The sequence below is a fragment of the Neophocaena asiaeorientalis genome, unplaced genomic scaffold, assembly GCF_003031525.2.
Source record: "Neophocaena asiaeorientalis asiaeorientalis breed wild unplaced genomic scaffold, Neophocaena_asiaeorientalis_V1.1 scaffold79, whole genome shotgun sequence".
NCBI lineage: Eukaryota > Metazoa > Chordata > Mammalia > Artiodactyla > Phocoenidae > Neophocaena > Neophocaena asiaeorientalis.
Window position 1 is genome coordinate 462,387 of NW_020175402.1, and position 15,125 is coordinate 477,511.

The 15,125-nt window shown below is 49.1% G+C and overlaps 1 protein-coding gene across 1 annotated transcript in view; it reads left to right on the top strand.

Annotated features, from left to right (window-relative positions):
- The first annotated feature begins 29 nt into the window (after nucleotides 1–29).
- The window catches only part of ALPL (alkaline phosphatase, biomineralization associated), a 56,511-nt gene continuing 41,415 nt past the window's right edge, over nucleotides 30–15,125 (top strand). Inside the window, exon 1 of the mRNA XM_024766911.1 lies at nucleotides 30–128. The gene's annotated coding sequence lies outside the window, so the exon portion shown is untranslated. The remainder of the gene's footprint in view (nucleotides 129–15,125) is intronic.

Here is a 15,125-nt window from a genome sequence, read left to right on the forward strand (position 1 = left end):
CTTTATAAGCCTGCGGGGGAGTTGGCCCCGGTAGCGTCGCGCTCCCGCCACTCCGCGCCTTCCGTCCCAACGCACCGACCTCTCGTCACTTGTGCCAGGACAGACCTTCGCCCACGAACTCTGCGCAGGTAAAGACTCGACGCTGGCTCCAGGCTCCCCGCGGCCCCAGGGATGTGGTCTATTCCCCGGCCCCTCCCACATCCTTCCCTCGCCTGGGGACGGTGGCGAGGTCGGATATCAGTGGCGGGGCAGGGACCTCTGCGCCCCGACACCTCCCAAGGCAGCCCATTCGGAACCCCCCAGCCACCTGTCCCGCTCCCGTGCTCGCGTGCATCCGAGGCTCCCGGCGGGCGCGCTGGGCCGGGCTGGAAATCGGACTTGGCGCTCGCGGAGCCGGCGAGTCAAGGGGACTGCTCTCGCGACCGCTGCTGCAGCCCTGGGGTCTCCTACCTCCGAGGCCGCTGCCCGAGACCCCCACCTTCAGTCTAGGCACCTCCTCCCGGTGCTCCGTGACTGAGCGGCTTCTACGGAACCCCCTTGGTCCGAGATCAAGCGAGTCAGGTTGCCCACCCAGAACTGCCAACCACCTAGTAATCTCTAGATCTTGCCACAGTAGTCGGGGAGGGGGCTGGTCTGCCTGGGTGGGCTCCAAAGTAGTTTGGGCCAGAGCTGGGAACAGTAGAGGGAGGGAGGCACTTGGGTCCGGGAGCCGCAGGGGGGTGGGAGTGGGGGAACGGACATCCGGCGTGTTGGAGTCTGTTTGGGAGTTCGGGGTGGCCACAGCAGCCTTAGGGCAAAGCTCCGGAGCCCCGGAAGCTGAGGGAGTTTGCGGTCCATCTCTGGGCATGTGCAGGTGAGCGGATAGCTCAGGGTTGGTTCCCATGCCTAGTCTTGATAAAAAAGGGTTAAATGCATGGTAACAGTGGTGGGGCTGGAAGCTAAGGAAAGTCCTGTCCTTCCCCTACATTGTCCCTTTTGACCCTTTTTCCAAGCGTAATGGGATTGGGGGAGGGGGAGCTTTACAAAGGCCTGAGGATGGAGGGGGAAAACCGTGGAGATCAAAAGGTGCAATTCTCAGGCCAGAAAGGGCCTCTGGGCCCTGGGAAAGAAAGACTCCCCCGGTGGGCCGGGCTTCCCTGGTAAGCAAGGGGTTGGCTCCCACACCAGCAAAGATGACAGCAACTGTTTATTGAATGCCTACTGTGTGCCAGACTCCAACACTTCACCTGCGTCATCTTGTTTCCAAATAGGAAGACTGAGGCCTGGAGAAGTTACGTAAATATGAGACCAGGATGTGAACCCAGACTAAACCCTACAACCTTAGCTCCCTGCTTCCTTTATGTGACCCAAGAGATGAGGGGCTGACCTTTCCTCTTCTGGCCCTGCTGGTGCTCAGGCTTGCCTCCGCCCATGCTCTAGACCTGCCTTCTTCAAATCTTTAGTCCTCCCCACTGTGTTGTTCCCCCGCTCCCCACCTACTCCACTCCCTGCCCCTGCTCTTCTTGTCCCTTTGCCTCCTTTTTTCTTCCTGAACATCATGCCTCTGAACTCCCTAAGCAGAAGAGGCTCCTGGACATGGCTTCCTAACTTCCCCGGCCCCTGGAGTAAGACAGACTTGAGTGATGGCCCCTGTCTGTATTTGTGGCCCCACCTGGAAAATAGGGAGTATGCCTCTCTCATGAGACTATTGTGAGGAACAAAACTGAACTGAGGCCAGAAACAAAATGCTGTCTTCATTTAACAAATACTTAGGAACGCACCAAGCCCTGTTCTAGGTGCTGAGAATGCAGCGGGCAAATTAAACAGCCATCTGGACGCTTGTGTAACAAAATGTTTTCAGGCTCTGAAATTGACACTTTAGAATTGGAATTAAGCAGTTCACAAGGAAGGAGATTAAAATGCAATAACGTGGGTAAAAGTGATCAGCCAACCTTTGGTTTTCACTAATAGAAAAGGCAACCTAGCTGTGTGACCTGGGACAAATTCTGTTCTCTGTCATGCCCCAGTCTCCTCCTTTAAGTTGAGGAGATCAATAAATAGTATGATTAATGTATGCAAAGTGTTTAGCTGGTGTCTGTGCCTAAGAAAATATTGTCTATAATCAGCTCTAATCTCAGCAGAAAATGCAACCCTGAGACTCGGCATAGGGTTATATCGCTGCCCCTGAACCCTGGAAACCTGTTACCACCCTGCCTAGGCCCTGTCCTTTCCCTGATGGGTTGTGCTGTGGAGTGGCATGGCATCTTCCTTGCCCACACTCAGATGCCACCTCCTGTCATCCTAAACTCAGCCTTGGCCAGGAGCCTGGAGGTCCTTGCTAGGAACAGGCCTGGGGCTGTTATCTCCACAGTGCCTTCTGCCTCTATGTGTGCCAGCTTTGAAATGAGGTGAAACCAAACTCAAGCCCTGCCTGTCCCATGGCTTACATACCCAACATTCCCTGCAAACTAGGAATCATTCCTGGAGAAGGGAAGTGACTTGTTCAAGGACACACAGATGCTACCTGGGGAGCTGGGGCTGGAGCCCTGGTGATAACTCCAGCGATCTTCACGAGTACCCATCTTTGGGGATGAGGCCTCTTAATCCAGGGGTAGGATCCCGTGACATAGCTCGGAGTTCTCACCTTGAGTTATTAATACAAAACTCAGAGCTTGAAGAGAACATTACGGGCAGAGTAAGCAAGCTGAGCTGAGAACCAGCACCCAGCAACCTCCGCATGGCCACAGGAATGCACACTCAGCTTTCCAGTGCTACGTCGTCGTCCTCATCCTCAGCAGGCTGGAGCTAAGCTGTGCCGTGTGTTTTTTTGTTTTGTTTTTAGAGATGTCCTCACTTTTAGAGGGCAGTTGTAGGCAGTAGATTGGAGGTTCATTCCCAGCACTGCTGTGTGACCCTAGACAAGTTTATTTCCCTCTCTGAGCCTCAGGTAAGGAAATCATCTGTAATATGGGTTAATAATATGTACTTTGCAGAGTTGATGTGTGGGGCCAGCAAAATCATAAATGGCTTTTCACCATTGAATGGCTCAGCTGGGGCTGACCCACTGTTGGAGATTGTTGTTGAGAAGTTAATATTTCCTATGGGACAGTTTCTTTGCCACTACCAGGTGATCCATAATGGCCAGAGGGAAAGCCCTATGTAGGTTATAAAGGCCTAGACAGGAGGGAAAGTGCTGGCTTTGGGATCAGCATCTTGGGTTCCAATCCCTAGCTGTGTGACCTGAGGCAAGTCATTTGGCCTCTCTGAGTGCTGGGTTCATAGTACGCCCCCAGCAACTCTTCTCTGATGCTCAGTGTCCAAAGAACATTCAAGAATAGTCTCCATATTTTTCCAACCCCCTCATACCACCCCCCAACATTTACTAATTACACCCAGAAAAACTTCATGCTTAAAGTTTTCCATGCTGAAATTCTCAACCTCACTGTGGCATGAAATCAATTGTTTGCATTTAATTTGACTTCTCAAATTAAGAGGTAAAGTTTGAGATGAGGCTAGGGGGTGGGGGGGGGAGGAGATGAGGAAAATGAAGTTAAACCAGATGTGTTTTTGTTTAACTGTCGGATGGTGGTTAAACTGCCTGGGTATTAAGATCATTCTTTCTGAATTCCAGTAACCAGGAGTCAAGTTTCACTTAAAATTGTAGTGTTCCTTCCTGGCTACCGTGGACTAGCCCTCCCCATTATTATTATTATTACTATTTTATATTCATCTGAAGTACTGGCCAGAGAAGAGACCTCATAGATTCCTCAGAGCTGGAAGGCATTTAAAGGCTGCCTCTGTCAACCGGCTGCTTTGCAGACCAGGGAGACTGAGGTCCAGAGAGGGGAACGGCTTGCTCAGGGTCACCCATGACTGTCCTAAAAGTAACCACTATCTTGATTTTGGTGTGTATCATTTCCATAGCATATCCTTAATATATATATATTTTTTTTTTTTTTTTTTTTTTTTTATGCGCCACCAGGGAAGCCCAATATATCTATTTTTTAAAAAGAAAGAATTGTTGAAGGAAGAATACAGATGACGTGAGTTGGTAGAGAAAGATCCGCAACTCAGAGCAGAGTTTAAGCCCTTGAACTCTTGATATACTACCTGTGTGACCTTGGGCAAGTCCCTTCCCCTTTCTGAGCCTCAGTGTCCTCATCTGTAAACCAAGTTGCCTAAAGAGCAGGAGTTGGGGGGTGGGACATCCCTAAGACTTGGAATGGGTCTGATTTAATTTGAGTTGGTCCTCATACATTTGTGACTTAGGTTATGGCAGGTCAGTCACAAACTGCCCTCCTGAGGCAGAAAAGGGTGGGGGTGGGGGCATTGTTGACTCCCGCAGTGATTTTTTAAAAATTTCATTGAAATAGAATTGCTTTACAATGTTGTATTAGTTTCAGGTGTACAGCAAAATGATTCAGTTATACATATACATATATTCATTCTTTTTTAGATTCTTTTCTCATATAGGTTATCACAGAATATTGGGTAGAGTTCCCTGTGCTGTGCAGTAGGTCCCTGTCGGTCATCTATCTTATATATAGTAGCGTGCATGTGTTAATCCCAAGCTCCTGGTTTATCCCTCCCCGCCACGTTTCCCCTTTGGTAACCATAAGCTTGTTTTCGATGTCTATAAGTCTTCTGCAGTGATTTTAAAACATTGACTTCATTGCTGGTGATTGCATTTTACATAAAAATAAGGGTTTCTGGCTTCTCTCAAAAGATCAAAAGATGTGGCCTCTCTGGGCTGCATCCCTGCCTGGCCACCATGACTGGAGCTCATTAGCAGCTGCTCCACCCACTTGACCGCAGTCCCCACTGTGCCCTGCTCTCGCACCCAGCCCATTTGCTTCATTGCCATTCCCTGCCTGCCTTCTGAGTTTGCAGTTTCTGGGCTAGGTGCATGAGCCTTGGGCCAGCCCTCAGGAGGCTCAGGTTAGGAATGTGGGACACATAGACACCAATCCCTCTTCCGGGGCCCGGCAGCATCTCTGAAACATGTCAGCCAGGAGGAGGGAGCTTCCTTTCTGCTTTTCTGGTCCCAGGAAGTGGCTAAGGGCTCTAGAGTTTGGGGGCTAACAGAGCATCAGCCTGTCAGTGCTTAGGAAGCTGGGCCCGGGGCCCACCCCCTAGGGGACAGGCAACCTGGGGTGCTTCAGACTAGAGATTATGCAGCCCCCTGAGGGGAGGGACCCCCTTGACATCTGCCACCTCACCTAATGCTCCCAGTAGCCCTGTGCATTGGTGTCACTTCGCAGACAGGAAACGCCGTCTTGCACTCTGAACCCACAGCTCTCTGTTCTGCCCCCTTTGCTGGGGGCCAAGGCCTGGTGATTGATGACAGGCCATAGCCCAGCTGTAGCACAGATCTCCAAATCGCCGTGTCTGAGCTCAAGGGCAGTGTAGGAGGCCATGAAACCTCATGGTTAAAGCTCACGGTGAAGGCTCTGGAGGCAGCTGCCTAGCATGAGATCCTAGAAGGTCTCCACAAGCAAACTGTTCTGCGGGGTACAAGATGAACAAGGGGGAGCCCTGATTCCTGAAAGAGCCACAGGGCCCCTGGTCCCTGCAGCTGCAGAGGAGTGCTAGGAATGACCTTGTGTGGGAAGTAGCATTTTGTGAGCACCCGCTGGGTACCAGGCACTTTCCACATCATCTTTGAACCTCACCTACCCCTCACCCCCTGCCATTTTGCAGTTGAGGCCCAAGGGATGGACACCTTGGGTCCAAACCCCTTCCCGAGGTGCCTCAGTCACCCTGCCCTGACCCGGGGAAGGGAGAGAGGGGAATGGCGGCTGGGAGGCTATTTCCTCTGAGACCCTGTAGTGAGGCACTGCCCCAGGGCTTGTTTGAGAGAAGCGTCTTTATCTTCCCAGATCTCAGTTTGTGATTCAGGTGATGAACTTCCGCTGGCCAGGTCTGCAAGCTGCCGGACAGGCCCAGCTAACATTTTATGTTCTTTAAAAAAGTGTTTAGGTGGCTTTTACTTGAAAAACCATAAATCCCACTTAAAAAAATTTTTTTTTAATTTAAAAAATTTTTATTTTTTGGCCACGTTGGGTCTTCGTTGTTGCACGCGGGCTTTCTCTAGTTGTGGTGAGCGGGGGCTACTCTTCGCTGCATGCACGGGCCTCTCATTGTGGTGGCTTCTCTTGTTGCGGAGCGTGGGCTCTAGGCGCACGGGCTTCAGTAGTTGTGGCGCACGGGCTCAGTAGTTGTGGTGCACGGGCTTAGTTGCTCTGCGGCATGTGGGATCTTCCCGGACCAGGGCTTGAACCCATGTCACCTCCATTGGCAGGTGGTTTCTTAACCACTGTGACACCAGGGGAGTCCCCGTAAATCTCACTTTTATAAGGATCTGCCATGTGACTTTTTGTGAAGTCGAGCTCTTGCCTTCTCTGATTCACCTTTTACTTTGTCTACAGAACAGCAGGGTGGGCACTCTCCCAGACCTCAGGTTGAGGTTGTCAGTTCGATGTCCTATAATCCTCTAAGCTGGCTGTGTCAGGCTTGGCCTCTCCGAGTATCATTTGTCTCTTTCTACTCCACCTGTTCCCACTTTGACTTACTGGCCTCTTAACATACAGGAGTTAATAACGTACTCATCTGCCACCATTCTGGGTGGAAAGTGTGTCAGCGACTCTGAGACCCCCTCCCCTCCTTCACTTCTTCTTAGCACCTGTATAGCTGCTCTGTTTCCTCTGCCTCATTAAGCCGAGCACCCCCCTCCCACCTCCACACACCACCGCTAACGTTGTCATGCCAGGTGGTACTCAGCACCTGTCCTGGAACTGTTCGGTTAGTCTAATGGCTGCCCTATGTGGCAAGTGCAATTATCGCATTACAGATAAGGAGACTGAGGCACAAAATCACTCAGCCTGGAAAGTGCGAAATATACACACTCATCCCCTACCATTGCCAATCCACCCACTCAAGGATACTTCCTTCTTTGTGACATGAATGACACACCCTATTTCTCTAAAAGAGTCTGGTTGCTTATTTTGAAATGATCAAATGTCATAATTCATATTTCAGCTTCAGTTAGCCTATCAGGATATCAAAGATAAACAAGTTCCTCTCAAAAGCTCATTTGAGCCTTGCCTTAATCACCTGAGTAGTTTTTGTGAAAATGCTGTGAGTTTTCATTTTTCCCCTTGACCTCATCCTTCCAACTAACGTTTAAGGTCTTACTCTGTGTCAGGAACTGAGAAAATCACTTTTAAGGACCTTATTATATTTAACTTGTTATCCTCTCCATTTTATAGAGATGAAAACTAAAGCTCAGAGAAACTGAGTAACTTTCTCAAGGTCACACAGCCAGAAAGAGGCAGTGAGACCCAAATTTAGGTCTCATACCTTCCTGCCCAATCAGATTAGCATCTGGATTCAATTTTTTTGTCTGGATACAAGCCCTCAGGGGACCTTGCTGTAGATATTTGTTTTCAGTGGAACCATCTGTCTCTAGGGTTTGCAAAGTCATGTGGGAGGTCTCAGAGGGAGGGGACCAAGCACAGGCACACTCCTGGTTGGACAGCCGCTTCTGTTCTCCCAGACAATGGGTTTTGGCCTGGACACCTCCTCTTCTAGTCAAGAGGAAGGAAATGACAATCCTAGCAGGAAGCATCCTCAGAAAACCAGAGGAGCCTGGGTTTGAATCCCAGCCCTGCCATTTCAAGCTGTGTGACCTTGGACACATCCCTTTCCCTCTTGGCTTTCAGTTACCCTGCCTGACAACTATGGCTTGTTTGAGGGAGGCAAGGTTAGGACTTTTCTAGTTCACGTGTGGCAAATAGTTGGCATGCATGCTGTCACCCTCTTGTCCTGTACATGTCAGACATGACTAATCAACCACTGCTCTCTTTCCTTCTAAACCTTAAGTTCCTTCTAAATGCAGTCCTACAGGCAGCCATTATCCACTCATTAGAATTGGCACACAAGATGGAAAGACATCCCGGAACCAAATTGGACTTAGGCATTGTGTGAACAGGGGCAGAGAAGGGACAGGCCCAGGGTGGTGCCCAGGTCGGTGTCACTGTGCTCCTCAGTCTTCTTTTCCTGGTCTGGGAAAGCAGGAAGACTCCTGAGCTAGACTGTGCCAGAACTCACCTCTGATGTAGGGTGCAGACCTTCCATGGAGCTGTGTCCCTGGTTCACTCCTCAAGGAAGGGTGGGGAATGGTTTCTGGGGCTGGTCACAACTCAGGCTTAAAATAAAAAGGAGAAGGAAGAGGCTGGTTTCAGATCGTCCTGGAAAGAGTTCCACTAACCCCTTCCCCCACCCTCCATAATAACATCCATAGTAGTGGTAATAGTAGTAATAAGAGTTATTAACATCTACTGAGTATTTGTTATGCACCAAGCCACTCTACTAAATGCTTTATGTACATTCATGCTTTTAATCCTTATAACAGCCCATTTTTCAAGTGAGGGAAATGACTCGAAGGTGAAATAATTTGCCCAAGTTTCCTCAGCTGGTGAACCAGCGGAGTTGCTGAGATTGGAATTTTCACATCCGTCCAGCCCTGAAGCTGGCTCCCCTCCCTGGCTCAGTTTCCACACTGGCTCTTCCTCACTCACCATCATCACCTCTCATTTGTAACCCTGACATTCCTTCACCTGTGGAAAGCGCTCTTCCACATGCAGAGCCTTCCATGTACACATGGGAGTAGCACAGCAAATGGTATCTCCGTGTTGCAGGTTAGAAAATTGGGCCTGGGATCACACGGTGAGGAAATGGTTATCCCTGGGCCCTGGATTGGCCAGGGGAGCCTGTGTTGGGGGATGGGAACATGGGAGTGTTGCAGCTGAGGTGGGGTTGAGTTGCTGACCCCTCATCCTGATGAACCAAAACTAGTTCCTGTTTTAATCAGCCATGGGACCGTAGATGAGTCACTTTAACACTCATTTAATAGTCACTTTAATACTGGGTACTGCCAGCCTCAGTATCCAGACTCTTACACTTTTCCATTTTTAAAGCTCTTTCTTATTCATGAACTCGCTGAATCCTTGAAACAGCCCAATAAAGTATTATCTTCATTTTGCAGAATGGAAACAGGCTCAGGTCAAGTGGATGGCAGAACCAGCCCTCAAACTCAGGTCAGGATCACAGGCTAAAGATCTTTCCCCAAATGTGTCCCCCAACCTGTCCCATCTCTGCCTTTGCACCTGCTGTCCCCTCCCCTGCAGTGTCCTCCCTGCCTGTGTTGCCAGTTGGCATCATGGCTGCTTTTCTAGATCTTGCTTGGAAATCTTCAGCCCTTTGTAATCTGATCATCCAGGTAGTGTCTGGCTCTGTGTGAGTTTCTGGAGGGCAGGAACCCCAGCTGAGCCATTCGTGAATCCCAGTGTCTAGCAAGCTACCCTCATTCAGCAAGCGTCCAATGACGTTAACGTAATGAAAGGCTGCCCCGCCTGGCAGGGGTTTCCACAGCCCTGCTGGGCTTGGTTCCCATGGGGAAATCTGAAAAGGCTGTCCCGCTGGGTTTAACACCTGAGCCACTCCAGGCTGAGCCTGGCTGCCCTTCCCGCATCTGCATTGGTGTCTTCTTCGCTCCATCAGTGACATCAGCTCATGAATGATTGGTTAATGATTGGCAGCAGGACAATCCAGTCTCCCTATTGGTGGCTCAGACCCTTAGTCAGGTATGAGTTTCCCCAGCGTCATACCTCTGACCAATCTTCTTGTTCACAGATGGACCCTCAGTGCCCAATAACCTTAATTTCTTTAAAAATAGTAACAGCCATCATTTGCCGAATCTATATAACATGCATCCTGGTGCATCGCGTGCACTTAATACCTATATGGTGAATGGGTGAGTGAATACTTGCAGGAAGTAACATCTCTTAGGAACTAAGACCTTGTATGACCTCCGTGCCTGTTTCCTCCTCTGTCCCTGAGAGGTACTCGGAGGAGTGATTGTTACATATATATCAATAGATATTTGTTTTAAATATGTCATGGACCAGGCTCTGTTTTAAGTGTTTCACTTATATTTATTCATTTTTCCTCACAACTGAGCCCCAGAGAGTCTAAGTAATGTCTCCTAAGTCACACAGTCGGTACCAAGTGCAAATATTTTCATACCTTCCAGGGCACATGTATTCCAAGTAATATAATGTGATGACCATTTTCCCCCAACCTCTCTCCATAGCACAGAAGCCCCTGCCCCAGAGCCTGTGGTCATAAGTAGTAGGTGAGTCCAGTGGTGGTTTTGCCCCCTGACTAGGAAACATCTCCATGGATATAAAATATGCTAAAATGTGTTAAGACACTGTGTTAAGACACAGTGCCGAGCACATAGTAGATCCTGTGATCATCATCCATGTAACAGGCGTGGATCCTGCCCTGTATAGAAGCCCACAGGAGGGAGACCTGAGTCTGCTGGACAAAGCCAGGAGATCCTTCACAGAAGAAATTAAAGCAGTCCTGAATGACTATAATAGCATCAGCTCATACCTCCTAGGAGCAGACACTGCCTCAAGTGTGTTAGGTGTAGGAACTCTTCAGCCGTGGGAGGTAGCACCATAATTAATCATCCCCACCCCATGGATGAGGAAACAGAGAAACGAACTCACTTGCTCGGGGAAATGGTTAGCAGCTGGCAGGCCGGCACGTAAATCCCAGCCATCAGGCTATGGAGTCTGGCCGTACTGCCTCCTTTTGTAAGGAAAGGTTCATCTAAGTTTCCTGCTGGTCAGTTCCTCTCGCCTCTGCTCAGGGCTGGCTGTTGGCAGGCAGGCCTGGGTGAGTGTACACACTGATATTACATGATCCTTGCAGTGGAGGAGAGTTTCCCCACCTCCTGGGGAGACTTTCCCACATCACACCCTGAGGCTGGGCCCAGACGGAAGTTTTCAGGAAAGGAAACCAGCCCATCACCTTACCCCTGCCTGGGGCAGCCCCTGCACGTGTCAGCTCCCTAATTCCCTGGCACTGCTCAGAGCCGACAGCAACAGGGACTAACATCCCCCCCGATGGGGAAGATTTGTGACAGTTCTGAGGGAGGTACTACTGTGGTCTGTAATACACAGAGGCAGAAACAAGACTCAGTGTGGTTAAGTAACTTGCCCAGGGTTGCAGAGCTGATGGGTGGAGGAGCTGGGATTTGAACCCAGAGTCTGGGGGCTTTCCCCTCTGCTATTCAGTCTGCTCTGAGCTGACTGGTTTTGCCTCTGGTGAGGGAAAAATTGTCTGTCTTGGGGATGCCTGGTCCAGAGACTTAGGCTTGCCTCCAAGCAATCTTAATTTGTTTAATAATACTAAGAGTTGTCATTTGCTGAATCCCCATGTACGGCCTGCTAAGTAAGTGTTTTACACACCCTTTTTCATTTGGTCCTCTTAAACTTCCCACAGAGTAGGTACTCCAATCCCAGCTTTTACAGGTGAAAAGGAGAAGCACGGAAAAGAGAAGGGACTTGCCCAAGGTCATGCAGCTCATAAGTGGTTAAGCCAGAATTGGAACCTGGGCAGCCTGGCTCCAGAGTGTGGGCCCGGAGTCACTTAATAAATATTAGATAAATCTCTGCAGGCCAGATGTATAAACTCTTCTTGCACCTGATGGTTCTTCCAGAGCCTGACTCAGAGAGGGGGTGCAAGGCAGGAGTTGAGCAAGTGGCAGGAATAGACTGTGGGACACTCCCTGGCCCCCTGAGCCGAGGATGCAGAGTTTATCTACCCCTTGTGTGATCCTGGTCAAAGGGAGGAATGGACAGGGGTGGGGAGCACAGCGGGGCAGTCCCGGTGTCTCCAGAACCAGGGTCAGAAGGAGGCCAGAGTAATTAGCCTGGCTGAAGCTACTGCTAACTGAGAATCCTCAGTGGGGGACTGGCCCCAGCTTCAGTCCAGGGCTCTGGCCTTGGACCTGACCCTCCTGGAGTTCCATCTCAGGCTTCCAGAGTCTTCCTGGGGTGGCAAATCTCAGAGCACTGGTTTGTGTGAGAACTGTGCTCTGCAATTTCCCCCTTCGACACCCAAGTCCCTGGACTGGCCTGCCTGCCTCACTTCGTCCTTTTGGAGGAAGCAGATCCTTTCCTCTTGCGTGGCTACTTGATTGGAATAATCAAGTATTCCCCCACTGGCCCCTGGCCAGGCCGAGCTCATTTGGCAAGGCCTCTCACTGGGGCTCTGAGGCAGGCCTTCCAGCCTCCCCATCCTGTAGCATGCTCTAAGCAGCGAGGCTGAGATGCACAGAAAACCCTGTCCCATTGGCTTTGCTGGGCAGGCCCCAGATGGTTCCTGTGGCAGAGGCAGGGCTGACCTTGGGCTTTGTTCCCTCACTGTCTGGAGTGACTACTGTTGGTGGAAGGAGGGGCTGTCCCCACTTCAGAAAATTCACGCTGGAGTGGCCTTTCTTGTCAGCTCACCTGGGTGTCACCTCTTGGCACCTGTCAGGCTGGAGAAAAGAGGGAGCAGAGTCAGGAAGGGCGAAGGATGGGTGCAGGACATTCATTCATCAAACGTTTCCTTAGCCCAACTGCCTTCTAGGCGCGAGGCTGGCTGCTGGAATTCGCAGACGAATCTGATCTAGCTTTTCCTTCAGAGATCAGCCAGTGTGTGCAGGAGATGGTCATGTAAACAGACACATTCAGACACACTCACCAGGTGGTGTAGGGTGAAGGAAAGTTCAAGAGCCATGGGACCAGAGGAGCCACCTAACCAAGCCTCAGGCAGAACAACCACAAAGAATTTCTGCGGGAGGCAGCATCATTCTTTTTATTTTCCTCTCTCTTTCCAACAAATACTGAGCATTTTCTGCAGGCAGGTGTGGCTCTGGGTGCTGGGGATACAGGAGCTCCTCTGTAATGCAAAAGACAGACCATACAATAAAACTGGGTTAATTTCAACCAGTGATGAGCAGGGTTGTGAAATAGTGAGGGACTGGGGTGCGGTAGGGGCTCAGAGGAGGTGGCCTTTGACCTGAAGAATGAGGAGTGTTCCAAGCAAAGACCTTGGGGATGAGTGTTCCAGGCTGGGGAACAGGCCGTGCAGAAACCCTGAGGGAAGAAAACAGGGCACAGAAAGTCTGAGTGGTGAGCGGAGGGGGCCAGGAGGTGATGTCAGAAGGTGGGCTGGACCCAAAGCTTGCAGACCTCAGACCGACTCTGGGAGAATCAGCAGGGCCTGCCAGGAGAAGTAAGGTAAGGGTGACCTGTTTGTTGGGTGGCCCCTTAAATGGTTGTTTAAGCAGGAATGGACTTTGGGGTTTGCCATTCCAGCCCTCTCCAGGCACAGAGAGGGAAAGTGACCCTCCCAGGTCGTGAAGGGCAGTGGTAGGACTGTATCTGGGTCCCCTAGCCACCAATCAGTTTCTCTCCAATATGCCCACACAGCCCCTCTGAATTAAGGCAAACACTTATTAAGCACTTACTGTTTGCCAAGAAAGTTACATATCTTGCCTACTTTGACAGGAGGAGGTGACCTGGGTTCCAGATGATTGACCCTGGCCGAGTGACTGAACCTCAGTTTACTCATAAAATGGGGACAAGTAATGGTTTCCAGCTCGTAAAACTGTTGAGGATTCAATGAGATATGAAGCGTGTTGAACAGTTTCTGTAGTGCTTGACAAAATGTGAATATTTACTGAGCATTTTTGTTTTCATTTAAGTTGTTTTATGGACCCTGGGATCTTTCAGTGGATTAATCATGATCCTTGTTCAAGCACATTTATCACTGGTTCATAATGGCCCTCTTGTATATTTTATTATTTTTATTTTTTGGCCGCACCACGTGGCATGTGGGATCTTAGTTCCTCTACCAGGGATCGAACCCATGTCCCCTGCAGTGGGAGCGTGGAGTCTTAACCACTGGACTGCCAGGGAAGTCCCTATTTTATTATTAAAAATAAATTTTAAATGCCTATGAGCCATCATCCAATACCTTACATCTTCCTCTGGGTTCCTCCATCTGTCTCCTACCCACCATTCTTCATGTGGGGTAACCACTCTCCTGAGTCTGGGCTTTCTCATTCCCTTGCCTTTTAAAATTATTATTTTAAAATTTTGATTAATACTTTATTAGCATTATTATCACACACAGATATACGTGTTATACATATGAAGTTTCTCATTCCCTTTGCCTTTTTTTGATTAGTATTTAAAATCATATATATGTATGTGTTATATACATTATGTAAAATATATATTTTTTTACTTTATGAAAGTGTATCATGCTTTACATAATCTCCTGGGACTTGCTTTTTTCACTCAATCTTACATTGCCGAGATTGATCCAGTGGTTGCATGTAGCTGTAACTCTCTTTTTAACTACAGTATAATATTCCACTGAGTATTCCGTAATTTTTTTTTTTTTTTTGGCCGTGCTGCCCTGTTTGTGGGATCTTAGTTCCCCGACTAGGGATTGAACCTGGGGCCTTGGCAGTGAAAGCGCCAAGTCCTAACCACTGGACCTCGAGGGAATTCCCACCACAGTTTTTATTTAGTCAACTTCTTGTTGATGGCATTTGGGTTGTTTTCAGGTTTTTGCTAGTGTAGAAAAAGCACTATGAGTATTCATGGATATGCTTTCTAATGCGTATATAGAGAAATTTTCTCTTGATATATAACTAGGAGTGGAATTGTGGGATCATAGGGTATATGAATATTTGTTCAGTATCACAAGATAAGAGCAAACTGTTTTCCAAAGTGATTGTATCGGTTTATACTCCCACCAGTAACATGTAAGAGATCCTGTTGTTCTACATCTTCCATAAGTGTTGTCAGACTTATTTTTTCCAACCCAACAAGCATAACGATTTCTCACTGTAGATTTGATTTACATATCCCTGATTGCCAATGAGGTTGAAGAAGTGTATATGAATGTGTGTGTGTGAGATGTCTTTTGCCCATTTTCTTCTTTCCTTTTAAAAAAATATTTATTTATTTATTTTTGGCTGTGTCGGGTCCCAGCTGCAGTGTGCCAGCTCCTCCTTGAGGCATGCAGACTCCTCTATAGTTGAGGCATGCAGGCTTAGTTGCTCCGAGGCATGTGGGATCTTAGTTCCCTGACCAGGGATTGAACCCGCGTCCCCTGCACTGGAAGGCGGATTCCCAACCACTGGACCACCAGGGAAGTCCCTTGCCCACTTTTCTATTTGTCCTTTTTTTGTTCTTTTCTTATTGATCTGTAATAGTCCTTCCTTCCTCCCT